Raw genomic sequence first — 13,386 nt, 5'->3', positions numbered from 1 at the left:
ACTTCCATCCTGCCATCCCTTGCAGAAACTGACACCGTGGTCTTCATTTTGACCCTGGATGGTGAGAGGGATGATGGGAGTGGTGGGGTGAGGGGATGGAGGCAGCTGAGTGACTCAGAGGAACTATCACTTTTCTGGGTCTTAGGGCAACTGCTCAGAGGGAGGGACAGGAGTGTGTGTCCTGACTGGACCCCAGGGGAGGAGAAAGAACAGCTGAAGAGCCAGGCTTTCCACTCTGACGCCCTGCCCCTCTCCTAGACAACCTCAAGGAGGTGCAGATGCTGGTGGAGCAGGTGAAAGAGAAGACCTCCAACATCCAGGCCTTGGCACACAGCACTGTAGGGCAATCCCTGCCGGAGAGGGTCCAGCCTTGAGGAGGGGACCCGGGGCAGCAGTTACAGCCAGTGCTTCCTGTAACTTCCATCGCGGTTCCTGCTCCTCTCTCTCTCCAGACCCCTCTGAAGAAGCTCTTTCCCTCCATCATCAGCATCACATGGCCACTGCTTTTCTTCGAATATGATGGGAACTTCATCCAGGTATGGGGAATGAGGAGGTAATATCTGCAGTGAGGGGCACAGAGGAGGAGGGATTCCCGGAATTAGAAAACCCAGGGCCGGAGGGTAGAAAGCTTTGTCTGACTTCCACAAAGCCAGCTGGGCAAGTTCTAGTGTTACCAGGTCACTAGTCAGAGTTTCCAAGTCAATGGGCTACTGCATTCAGTTCTCTCGAGAAATATGCAAAAGTACAGGATAGGCCGCCAATCACCTGACAGATACTCATTTGTCCTTTGTCACAAGTTAATTGTCGATACTATAGTCATCCTCACTGTCCAAAAGCCTTTAAGACATATTTTTTTGCAAGTTGTCCTATGCTGAGTTCACTGCAGATAATAGTACACTGATACAGTCCCTGTTTACTAATGAAATTATGATCCAGTACAAGCATTGCTAATAACCGTAGAAGTAATGATCACTTTGGGTGCACTTTGCAGTTTAGCGTTTGGAGTGGGCAGCAGGACGTCTGGATGCCAGTTCAGTTCTGCTTCGTGGCCGAAGAAAGAAAGCAGTTTTACACATCTCTGGTCCTCAGTTTTCTCACACGACAGCCCTCCATCCTCCATGGGGCGGAACCAGGCCCATGAAGGGTTGCCCTGGAGAGATGTGGCCTCATCCATTATTCAAACTACTTCCTCCAGGAAGCTTCCCAACTTAACCAGACAACAGCTGACATGCTCCTTATCTGCCCTCAGAACTCAATGGAATTCTCTCCTCTCCCCCGGAACAGGGGATCCACACTCCTTTCAATGTGTATCTTTGTCTTTCCTTCCAAATGGTGTTCATTGGTCATATCCCTACTTCTTTTGGCATGCTTTCCACATTCATTGTCACCTTTGAGATTTCACATCTTCTAAGAAGTCTTTTCCAATGAAACCCACATCTTCTAGACCCCTCCTTTATGTTATATACCCCATCATACTTATAGGTTCCATTGTATAGTCATAATACCTAATACACAGAGGCCTTTGCACTTTACACAATATTTCAGGTATATTATCTCAGTTCTCTTAACAGTCTCCTGAGGAATGTATGTTTAGTGTCCCCATTGCCCAGATGAGGAAGATGAAATTAAGAGATTAAGGGATTATAATCATGACCACACAGATAAGACAGGAGTCAGGATTTGAACTCAGGTTTTGGGACTCTAAATCCATGGTTTATTTCACCATACAAGATAAATGTCAACCATATTCATGAATTGAGCCCGATCCATTTATTCATTCATTCAACAAATATTTTTAGAGTACCTGTCACATGCCCGATAATATCCCAGGGATAGGGGATATAGCAGAGAATGATGATCTGTGATATTTTAAAGAACTGTATTTTTAAAGAAAATTGTAATAACAATACATTTTTTAATTGTCAAAGCTTTAGAAAATACAGAAATCAAAAAAAGGAAAAAAATCATCCATAATCTACCTTCTTCCAAAAACAAAAACAAAAACCACTCAGACAAATTTTGAGACTGTCTCTCTACTTTTTTATGCATATGTAAAAATAGTTATATAAAAATAGGATCATACATGACATGCTGTTTTTAACTTGCTTCTCTTTATTTAAAATTATGAACACCTTTCTGTACTAATATATCTACATCATCATTTTTAATGTCATGTGTTCCACGGTATGTGGACTGTAATTTGTTTACTCTAGCCCCAGTTGTCAAACACTATAGTTTCAATATTATGGCTTTTTTTAAAATGCTGCACAGAATATCCTTATACACACATTTGACTCTCTCATTAGGGTAAACCTCCAAAAGTGGAATCAATGGGTCAAAGGGTGTTTAAAATTTTAAGGCTTTTGATGCTTGTGGTTACCTCCAAAGAGGTTTATAAACAAAGTGTAAAATTGGTTGTTCCCCACAACCTTAAAATACTGGGTAACATTGTTCTTTTTAATCTTCGCTAATCAGCAAAGGAAAAAAAGTGAAACAAAACGAAAGGCATTTCCGCGGTAATTTATATTTAATTACTATGGAGATTGGCTCCTTAAAGACATATATACGCCATTGAATTTTTTTCTTTATTGTACTGCTTCTTCATATCTTTTGGGCATATTCACCCAATCTTTTTTTTTTAATTAGTTTATTTATTTTTGGCTGCGTTGGGTCTTCGTTGCTGCGCGCGGGCTTTCTCTAGTTGCGGCGAGAGGGGTCTACTCTTCGTTGCAGTGCACGGGCTTCTCATCGCGGTGTCTTCTCCTGTCGCAGAGCACAGGCTCTAGGGTGTGCGGGCTTCAGTAGTTGTGGCTCACGGGCTCTAGAGCACAAGCTCAGTAGTCATGGCGCATGGGCTTAGTTGCTCCGCGGCATGTGGGATCTTCCCGGACCAGGGCTCGAACCTGTGCCCCCTGCACTGGCAGGTAGATTCTTAACCACTGCGCCACCAGAGAAGCCCCTCATTCTTTATTAGGGTATTTTTTTTCTTACTAATTTATAAGAGAGAGTGTATATAGCAAGGACAGTAGCCTTCTTTTGCTGTTCCATGTTTTCCCCCAGTATGTTATTATTAATTTCTACGTTTTTGATGTAGAGACATTTAATTTACATTTTGGCATAGTCAAATCTATCAATCTTTGTGTGTTTCTTTTTTTCTTGATTCCGGTTTTTATCTTTTTAAATGTACTGAAATTGAAATACGGAGGCTTCTTTTAGAGCTTATAAATATTTCGTTGTAGAAATAGTTTGATGTAACTCAGCCCACACTTTTATTTTGAAAAATTTCAAATCTGCAGAAAACTTGCAAGAATAGTATCAATGATACTATAGTATACTACAGTATACTATACTAATAATACAGCGAACACCCATATGCTTTTTGCTAGATTCACCACTTATTAACATTTTGCCACAGCTGCTTCATCTCTCTTGACCCCTGAATCATTTGAAAGGCGATTGGAGATATGATACTTGACACAAGTTACTGTGTTCCCTAAGAACAACAGGCATTTGTCTATATAATTATAATTATCACACTTGAGAAAATGACAATTAATACAACACTATTATCTCATATACAGACTATATTCAAATTTCCCCAATTATTCCTGTGTTGTTTTTATCTTCCAGATCCAGGATCTGAGCAAGGATAATGCGTTGCATTTCGTTATTGTGTTTCTTTAGTTTTCTTTAATCTGGCTGAGTTCCTCAGTCGTTTTTGATCTCTTTCATCAAAACACTGATATTTTAGAAGTCTAGACCAATTGTTTTGCAGAATGTGCCTCACTTTTGATTTGCCTGATTGTTTCTTCATTATATTCACGTTAAATTTGGGGGCAGGAGTCCTGCATAGATGAGGCTGTGCCTTTATCAGTGTATCACATGTAGAGGCTCCTAATAATCAGTTTGTCCCTTTATTGGTGATGCTGCGTTTGATCATTTGGTCAAGGTGGTGTCTGTTAGATTTCTTTGTATCTTATTCCTCAGCAATCTTTCACCCACGGTTTTAGCATCCACTAATGATTCTTGGTTGAATCAATTATTACTATGATGGTTTTAAAATGGTGATTTTTCTATTTGTATCCTTCTGTCTCCATTTACTAGTTGGCATTCTTCTGTAAAGAAAATCTTTCTTCTCTCCCCCCCTTATCTACATTTGTTTGTTTAGTATTGATATGGACTCATGAATTTTTGTTGTTGTTGTTGTGTGTTTTAATCCATTCCTGTCATTATTCTTTTTTTGGTGTGGGGGTACGCGGGCCTCTCACCACTGCGGCCTCTCCCGTTGTGGAGCACAGGCTCTGGACGCACAGGCTCAGCGGCCATGGCTCACGGGCCCAGCTGCTCCACGGCATGTGGGATCCTCCTGGACCGGGACACGAACCTGTGTCCTCTGCATCGGCAGGCGTACTCTCAACCACTGCGCCACCAGGGAAACCCCATTATTCATTTTAATGCTCAAAATGAGAGCTCATTAAGCTGGCCTTTGTGTTCTTGTGACATATCTATCCACATTAGCATTTGAACACTCTGCTGTATTTCTTTTTGCCAAAAAAATTTTTTCTTGTTCTCTTATGCAATATACTCTTGTGCCTTGCATTTTTGCTTAACAAAATATACTGAAAATCACTCCACTTCAGTTTAAAAATCTCTTCTTCATTATTTACATTTGTGTTTGTGTGTATTTGTGCGTGTGTGTGTGTGTGTGTGTGTGTGTGTGTGTGTGTGTAACCCAGTCATCTCCTATGCAGGAGCACAAAAATGTTGGGCCACATTCACCTTATACTTTCCCTGGTTCCAGCCCTGGAATCAATCATTTTCCAAGGAGCCCTGGTTGTTAGTTGAGATTGGTATTTAGAAATCTAGGTGCTAGGTATGCTCACTGCTACTGGTTTGTTTTGCCTCTAAGCCCTTTCAGTAGAAAGAACAAGGAAATATATATATATATATGTGTGTGTGTATTCACACACACGTACTCTCCTCCAATATCATCAGTGTATTTACCCATTTGTTCAGTCCTACAGTAAATACCAAACAGTTTTGGAATTGCTACCCTAATATGACTGTCATCAACAAACTTACCAAGAAGTGGTTGAGATTTTTGCAGTTCTTTTTGTCCTTTGATCACATCCCACTAGATAAAGTGTTCAAAAGTCACTTTCATTAATTTTTTTCTTTCTCTCTGTGGCTATGTTATTAATGTGATATATAGTTAGGCTCATTTATTTTTATTTGTTTTAAATTTTAGAGTTTTTTTCAGTTTTTGGTCTAATTTTATCTTTTGAATATGTAAAACATAACATGATTTAAAAGTCAGAACTGTATAAAAAGATGTCCCATTTCCTTCTCTATTCCTTCCATCCCATTCCCACTCATCCCTGTAAGAAACCAATTTCATTACTGACTGACTTATCTCCTGTGTTTCTTTTTACAAAAAAACGTGTGCGTGTTCGTGTATGCTTTGCATTTCCTTCTTTCTTTCTTTTTTAAAAAATTAATTAATTAATTAGTTTATTTTTCGCTGCGTTGGGTCTTCATTACTGTGCGCAGGCTTTCTCTAGTTGCAGAGAGCGGGGGCTACTCTCCGTTGCGGTGCACAGGCTTCTCATTGCAGTGGCTTCTCTTGTTGCGGAGCATGGGCTCTAGGCATGTGGGCTTCAGTAGTTGTGGCTTGCAGGCTCTAGAGCGCAGGCCTATGGAACTCTTCCTCATTATTTTTCACATTTGGGTGTGCTCACACATTTGCGAGGGTTATTCGGGCAGTCTCTTACGTAGGGCATTTGAACTGTGTGTTCATGTAAATACATGAAATATACTCATTTTCTAATGGTATTGTGGTCTTGATGATCCCTTGATTTTGAGTCCTTTATAAATTAGAGATATTAGTCCTTTATTTCTGCTATACAGTTGACAATTGAACAAGGCGGGGGGGTTAGGGGCACTGATCCTCTGCACAGTGGAAAATGGTGTAACTTATGGTTGACCCTCTGTATCCATGGTTCCTCCCTATCCACATTCCTGGGATAGGATCATTGTAGTACTGTACTATTTACTATTGAAAAAAGTCTGCGTATAAGTGGACGTTGCAGTTCAAACCCGTGTTGTTCAAGGGTCAACTATATATTCCATTTTCTTTGGGTTTTAACCATGCAAAAGTCTTTCCTTTAATTTTTCTGGGGTAGAACTTATCAATCTTTTATTGAATTTGGATCTTGATGAACAGAAAGCTCCCCTCACGCCACACCCACTCCATCTGTGTTTTCTTTTAGTACATGTTTTCTTCTAGTGAAAGTGATCTTTCTCTTGCTCTCTTTTTTTTAAAACCATTTTTTAAATTAAAATAGTTAATTTACAATGTTCTGTTAGTTTCAGGTGTACAGCAAAGTGATTAAGTTATATATATATATTCCTTTTCAGATTCTTTTCCATTATAGGTTATTATAAGATATTGAATATAGGTCCCTGTGCTATACAGTAGGTCCCTGTTGTTTATTTTATATATAGTAATGTGTAAATGTTAATTCCAAACTATCATTAAGAGTTTATTCTTGTGTATAGGGTGAGGTATGGACCCAATTTTATATTTTTCTAAATGACTATCCAATTGTCCCAATATATATACTTAAAGTTAATCTTTTCCTGAGTGATTTGAGATGCTACCTGTATCAAATACTCAGTTCGCATGTGCACTGGTTTATTTCTGGACTTTCTTTCTGTCTATTGATGTGCTGGTACCATACTGTTTAATTATAGATGCTTTATGGTAAATTTAATGTCCGATAGAGTTAGTCCTCTCTTCAACACTCTTCTATAGAATTGCTGCCCTTTTTCCACATGAACTTTAAAATGAATGTGTCTAGCTTCAAATTATATAAAATTTAAAGTATTTTTTCGTTAATGGTAGTTAATGGTATAAATGGTTGGTGATATAAATGGTTAATGATATAACCCAGATTTGATTGATCTCTCCCCCACAGGGCAGTCTGACATGCAGCCTATAGCATCAGTACTGCATACTGGCCAGCTTCATTCTGATTGGTCAGATTTCTATTCTTATACTCAGTGTCTTTGTCGATCACTTGTTAAGTATTTTCAGTATACCCCCTGCTAGGGGTTTGTGTGACCAGCTATTTATAGAGTTGCAGAATAAGGAGGTAGAAGTAGTAGCCTGTTTCCTCAGCCTGGCTAGGACCAAATACTTAACCCCCTCAATTCCTTTACTGGACTCCTGTTGCCCTCAAAGTTTGGTAGTAGATATTATAAGTGCAAGATATGAGGGCCAAGAACAGGTGATAGTTATTCCCACAGTACCACGTGTTTGTATAACATTTCAGTTTTCATTGTGCTTTCACATCCATTATCTCATTCATCCAGGAAAAGATCGTGGCAAAGTAGGAAATGCCCTCATCACTAAATCAGGAGACCTGGATTTGGGTCCTGATTCTACGTCTCACTATCAAGTTTACTTCTGACCTCTAGTTTCCATATATGTAGAAACAGGGATAGAAAAAACCTATTCCATAGGGTTGTTATAAGGATTAAATTGAATTAATTTTTCAACAAACATGTATTGATCGGTAATCACGTGTCAGCCATTATCAAAAAGACTGGGGCTCTTGAGCAAAATAAGACACCATCTCTGCTCTCAAGGAGCCTTTAGTTTAGTGGAATGAATCCCAGGATTTCCACTTCTCCCTTGTCTGGTACCTCAGTAACAAGAGGAAGGTGCTGGTAAGAGCAAAATCCTACTGTGGAAGGACTCAGGGAAGATATCTGTCTACCAAGGGCCAAAAACACAAATATGTGGGGAATTCCCTGGTGGCCCAGTGGTTAGGACTCAGCACTTTCACTGCCATGGGCCCAGGTTCAATCCTCGGTTGGGGAGCTAAGATCCTGCAAGCTGTGCAGAACGACCAAAAAAAAAAAAAAAAAAAGAAAAGAAAAGAAAAAAGAAAGAAAACCCCACAAATATGTGAAGCTGCCAGGTTTGCCGGGAATGGCCCTGGCTGATGGAGCAAATTATGTCTACTTTTTTTGGGGGCGGGCCGTGCTGAGCATCATGTGGGCTCAGACCCATGCCCCCTCCATTGGAAGCATGGACCCTTAACCACTGGACTGCCAGGGAAGTCCCTATGTCTGCATTTTTGATCCCTGGATTCCTGTCAGATAATAAGGCCCTGTTCACCCTGCTGCTCTAATGTCCCCTAATTTTCAATATCCCTGTGTGTCTGCCCTATTTAGAAGTTCCAGCATGAGCTAAGCACCAAGTGGGTGCTGAATACGGTGAGTACAGGAGCCCACGTGCTTCTTGGGAAGATCCTCCAAAACCACATGCTGGACCTCCACATTTGCAACTCCAGGTTCTTCTGGCGGGCTCTGGCCGTGCTGCAGCTAGGACATGATGGGATGGGGCTGGATGGGGCCTGGCTTCAATGCCTAGGCTGCCATAGGAGGGTGTATTTCAGAGGTATGTAGATGTGAAGGGGTAAGGATTGACTTTTCTCTTGTGCCTCTCCTTGTCCTTCTATCAGGCCCAGCCTCTCCTCTAAGGAGTATATGTGCACACATGGGTGCGTGTTTGCGCAATTATAACTATTAGGCAAGATTCTTTCAGTTACACATATGTGTGACAGAAATCCAATTTGTACTGGTTTAACTAAGCAAGGCAAATGATTGGTTCATGTAACTGAACAGTAGCTAGATCCAGAAACGCAAAATGACATGCTCCAGAACTTTCAGCCCTTAGCTCTGCTTTCCTCTGTGTTGCTCTCATTCTCAGGCAGGTTTTCTCCACTAGGTGGCAAATTGGCCACTAGCAGTGCCAGCCTAACATCCTACCAATTTAGCAACTCTGGCGGAAGGAGAGTTTATCTGTCCCTGCGATTCCTGCAAATACCTGGGGGAGGGTCCTCATTGGTTTGTCTTGGGTCACATGCCCATCCCTGAGCCAATCACTGTTCTCCAGGGGAAAGCAGCCCTCTGCCCAGGCCTGGGTCACCCATGCTCTCCCTTTAAGATGGCAATGGAGGAAGGGGCATGAAGTGAGCCTCAATCAAACAGTGTGGCCTGAGAATGGGGGAGCAATAATTCCCCAGAGGAGAATCAAGGTGCTGATACCAGGAGGAGGAGGCCTGGATGCTGAGCAGATAGCACAACAGATGGTCCTGAAAGTAGGGTTGCTAGATATAGCAAAGAAAAATATAGGACACTGGTTAAATTTGAATTTCAGAGAAATAAAGAATATTTTTTAGTATAAGTATATCCCATGCAATATTTGAGACATACTTATACTAATTTTTAAAAATTATCCATCTGAAATTCCATTTAACTGGGTATCCAATATTTTTATTTGCTACATCTGGCAACTCTACATGAAAGGAACCCATGAATCGGCATTTAGTGAGCAGCCATCAGGGCCCTAAAACAACCTTTTCGAATGAGTAAAACCAACCAACTGGGAAAAAAAAATCCTTTATGCTTTTCTAGTTCCTGGAGTTGGGGCAGGTAGGGGGAGCCAGAGCTACCTATGATCCAGTCCTTGCCATCCCAGAGTGGCCCATCTAATGGAGGAGAGACAAAACCAACACTTGAAACACAGAACAATTAAGCGTCAAATTGCATGATCCTTACTGAAGTCCAATAGAACATCAAAGAAGGTAGGACCTATGCACTATAGCAAAGCAGAAGACTTCATGGAAGAGGTAATGTTTGAGCTGGGCCTACTGGTTATGGCTTGGAGAGGTGAAGGACTGAAGGGCACTTTTGTTAGAAGGAGTATTAGCCAAGGCCCAGAGGGGGGCTAGGCATGATATGTGAGGGACACAGGTTTGGAGTCACTTTACAGAGTGGTGAGGGAGCAGGAAGGGGAGAAACTGTGGAAGATTAAAAGCCAGACAGGAATTGGGACTTGCCAACACAGCTAGATCTGTGCTGTCCAGCCACCAGTCACACGTGGCCATTGAGCACTTGAACTGAACTCCAAATTTTATTTAAAAAGTGAAGCATGTAAAGTTTTCATTAAATGCAACTCTATTCTTTTGGTAGGACTCTATTTCACTTTTGCATTGAAATTCAGCACCTGAATTGAAATGTGCTGTAATTGTAAAATACAAACTGGACTTCAAAGACATGGTACAGAAATATTGTAAAATATCTCACTAATAATTTTTAATACTGTTGACATGTTGAAATGATATTTTGGATATATTGGATGAAATAAAACATGACTAAAATTTATTTCACCTGTTTCTTTTTTAATGCTGTGCTAGAAAATTTTAAATGACATATGTGACTCATTATATTTCTATTGGACAGTGCTGAGCTAGATGGAGAGGAAAAGGGTGGTGAAAAAAATAGAAGCAGTGTTTGCAGATGAACTGTCTTACAGCAGTATAAAGGATGGATGTGGTTAGGGAGGAAACCAGAGGGAATGAGTTCAGTTTAAGATGACCAACCTTTGGGATTGCGGGGACATGGCCAAAAATATGACCAATTTGCCATTAATTCTCCAGTGTAACCCAGCCAACCAAGGCCCACCACCAACCCTTTTACCCCAGTTTTCCTTTACAGCTGGGGATTGTAAGTTTGGGATTGCCTACAGGGACGAATTCTCTACAGCTGGTCTTCGAGATCCCAGACTCCCATTCTCCCTTGACCCCATTCTCAGCTCCCATGGCTTTCTAGCCCAGCATGGATGTTACCACTTCTTCCACAGCGGTTCTAGGGACAGCCCAAGTCTCGATGCATCGAGAGCCTCCTCCAGGCGATCCACGTCCCTCAGCCACTGTCGGATGATATTCGAGCAGCTCCCATCTCCTTCCACGTCCAGGTTGCACAAGAGAAGGAACAGGTAACTCGCGAACTGCTAGTCATCTAGCAAACACTTACTGAGTACTTATGATGTGTCAGGAACTTGTCTCGGCACTGAGTTTACAAAGCTCAGTGACACTCTGCAAGGAACTCCCCCTGTTCATGGAGGAGACATGATTGTGACAAGTAGTCAGAGAAGTGTGAAAAAGGTACTACAGGGGTGCCGAAAAGGAGTCTTCAGTTTTGCCTAGGAGGGGAGTCAGGAAAGAGAGGGAGAACTGGGTCACGAACCAGTCTTGATGAATAGGAGTTTTCTGGGTCAGGATGAAGGCTACTCTCTGCTCTTGACCCACCTCATTCCAATTTCTGGTGTTTGAAAACTCCCTTCTATTCTTTTTTTTAATTTATTATTTTATTTATTTATTTTTGGCTGCGTTGGGTCTTCGTTGCTGAACGCAGTCTTTCTCTAGTTGCGACGAGCGGGGGCTACTCTTCGTTGCGGTGCGCGGGCTTCTCATCGCGGTGGCTTCGCCTGTTGTGGAGCACGGGCTCCAGGGTGTGCGGGCTTCAGTAGCTGTGGCTCGCGGGCTCTAGAGCGCAGACTCAGTAGTTGTGGCACACGGGCTTAGCTGCTCCGTGGCATATGGGATCTTCCGGGACTAGGGCTTGAACCCGTGTCCTCTGCATTGGCAGGCAGGTTCTTAACCACTGCGCCACCAGGGAAGCGCCTCCGTTCTATTGTTGCATCCAACCTGGTATCTTCTGACTCCCACACTGAATGCCCTAGCTCCTCCAGGGTTCTTCCTCAGACGACCTCACTTTCTCAGGCTTCAGTTCTCGCTGCCTCCTCCCCACAGGTGATCCCCATAGCCTTGCTGAGCCTCCTGTTCCGGTGCTCCATCCCTGAGGCCCAGGCATACCTGGCTGCAGCTCCCTCTGTCCGTGAGGCTGTCAGGAGCGCCCTCACCCGGCCAGGTCGGAAGCGCAACGCCGACTTCTTGGAGACCCTAGATCCTGCTGTGCCGTGAACTGGTGTTTCTGGGTGCGTGGAGGGGGCCAGCCCACCCCACGGGGACTTGTTGGGCCAGCAGCACGTGAAGTGGGAGGAGAGGGCCAGTCTCCAGGAGCACCAGCCGCCCAGGCTGGGGAGACAGCGTCTCTCTCCTTTGGGGAGATCTTGCTGTTCACCCAGTGGTATCCACTTTCCCTGGCATATTCTGATTTCAGAAATAAAACTGAATGTCTTGTTTCAAAAAGTTAGCTTTCTACTGAGATCAGAGTCAATAGATCAGAGGTGGAACAAGATGAGTGGCATGGGTCGGTCCCAATAGCAGTTTTGTTTCTTTATGTCTCCACCTGCTTCCCAACTCCATTTCAGTGGTCACTGACCCAAACCTTATTCCAGCTTCTTTATATCCCCCCATCTCCAACATGTAGGTGCACACGTGCACGCACACACACATACTTCACTCCTACAAAGAATCACACAAGCAAGGAGAGGTGGGAACTTAGATAATTCCAAGGAAAGAGGAAGAAGTTGTGTCCCCAACATAGGACACTCAGAAAATAACAATCCCAATTAGGCATGACAGGATCATCACTAGAATGAGTGCTACATCCACACACTGGGCCATAAAGTGAGAGTTGCATCCCTACCCAGTGTTTGTAAAGGGAACATAAGGAACTCTGAGGGTGCCAGAGTGGGACCCAGCACACACTAGAGACCCCACTCTGAACATTTTAGACCTCAGCTGTCACCTGTTTTGACCAATCAAAGGCACCCTCGCTCATCCCAGACCCATGCCAGCTCTTCAGTGCCTATGACTGTGACCATGGTAGTAGAGAGCTGGCTCCCCCTTGTGGTCAAGAAGTACCTAGGCAATAGACACTCAGGAACTCTCTCGGGACAAAACCTCTCTGAAGCTCACTTGAACCTTTCTGCAGGAGGGTGACGGCTAAGGAACCAAATAGATTTCAGTTTTATGAAGACAGAGTATTCAATCTTTTAAAGACAGCCATAAGTTCCCTCTCTATATCTGTGGGCCTCCGGCCTCTGTCTGAACTCTTTTCCTGTTCTATTGATATATCTACGTTTACTTTGCTACCTTAGGTCTTTAACCAATGCCCCTTTCCTCAACACCATTCCCCTAGGGCCTTCTGACTGCCATCGATTTGGTTTTTATCCTCCACAAACACCTCTTCCTAACTCTACAACTCAAGAGGAGTAAAGTTAGGAAAAGATCCTGCAGAGGCTCTCAGCTTCTCTTTACCCACAACTCTCCCCCATGCACTTGAATTATGTGAATTCGTCTCTCATCCTGGCATCACGAGCAAGGTCAAGTCAGAGAAGATACCCAGCTTTCCAGGGCTGGAGGAGGCAGAGCCAACATGTGCAGTAGCCCTACTCCCACATGAGGGATGGATAGGGTGCAGGGTCAGATTTCCCCAAGGCTGGATGCAGAAGGACACTAGAAGTCCAGAGGTTCTTTCTTTCTTTTTTTTTTTTTTTTTTACTTGCCAAGTACTTGGATGGTGCAAAGATATCAAGTGAATTCAATTCGTATACAGTTGCATGTG

At 42.8% G+C, this 13,386-nt stretch overlaps 1 protein-coding gene across 3 annotated transcripts in view; it reads left to right on the top strand.

Annotated features, from left to right (window-relative positions):
• Window positions 1-13,386, top strand: part of SPATA31H1 (SPATA31 subfamily H member 1) — a 56,000-nt gene that overhangs the window by 17,810 nt on the left and 24,804 nt on the right. The window contains exons 10-12 of one of the 3 annotated variants that reach the window (XR_003434123.1): window positions 26-61; window positions 259-536; window positions 3,631-4,204. The gene's annotated coding sequence lies outside the window, so the exon portion shown is untranslated. Of the gene's footprint in view, window positions 1-25; window positions 62-258; window positions 537-991; window positions 1,031-3,630; window positions 4,205-10,714; window positions 10,850-13,386 lie in introns of those variants that run through there. The other 2 variants (XR_003434124.1, XM_027113549.1) reach the window with 2 other exon arrangements.

Source organism: Aethalodelphis obliquidens, unplaced genomic scaffold, assembly GCF_003676395.1.
Source record: "Aethalodelphis obliquidens isolate GAN/ISIS:26980383/991018 unplaced genomic scaffold, ASM367639v1 scaffold12, whole genome shotgun sequence".
Lineage (NCBI taxonomy): Eukaryota > Metazoa > Chordata > Mammalia > Artiodactyla > Delphinidae > Aethalodelphis > Aethalodelphis obliquidens.
This window is presented reverse-complemented; position numbering and strand designations above follow the sequence as displayed.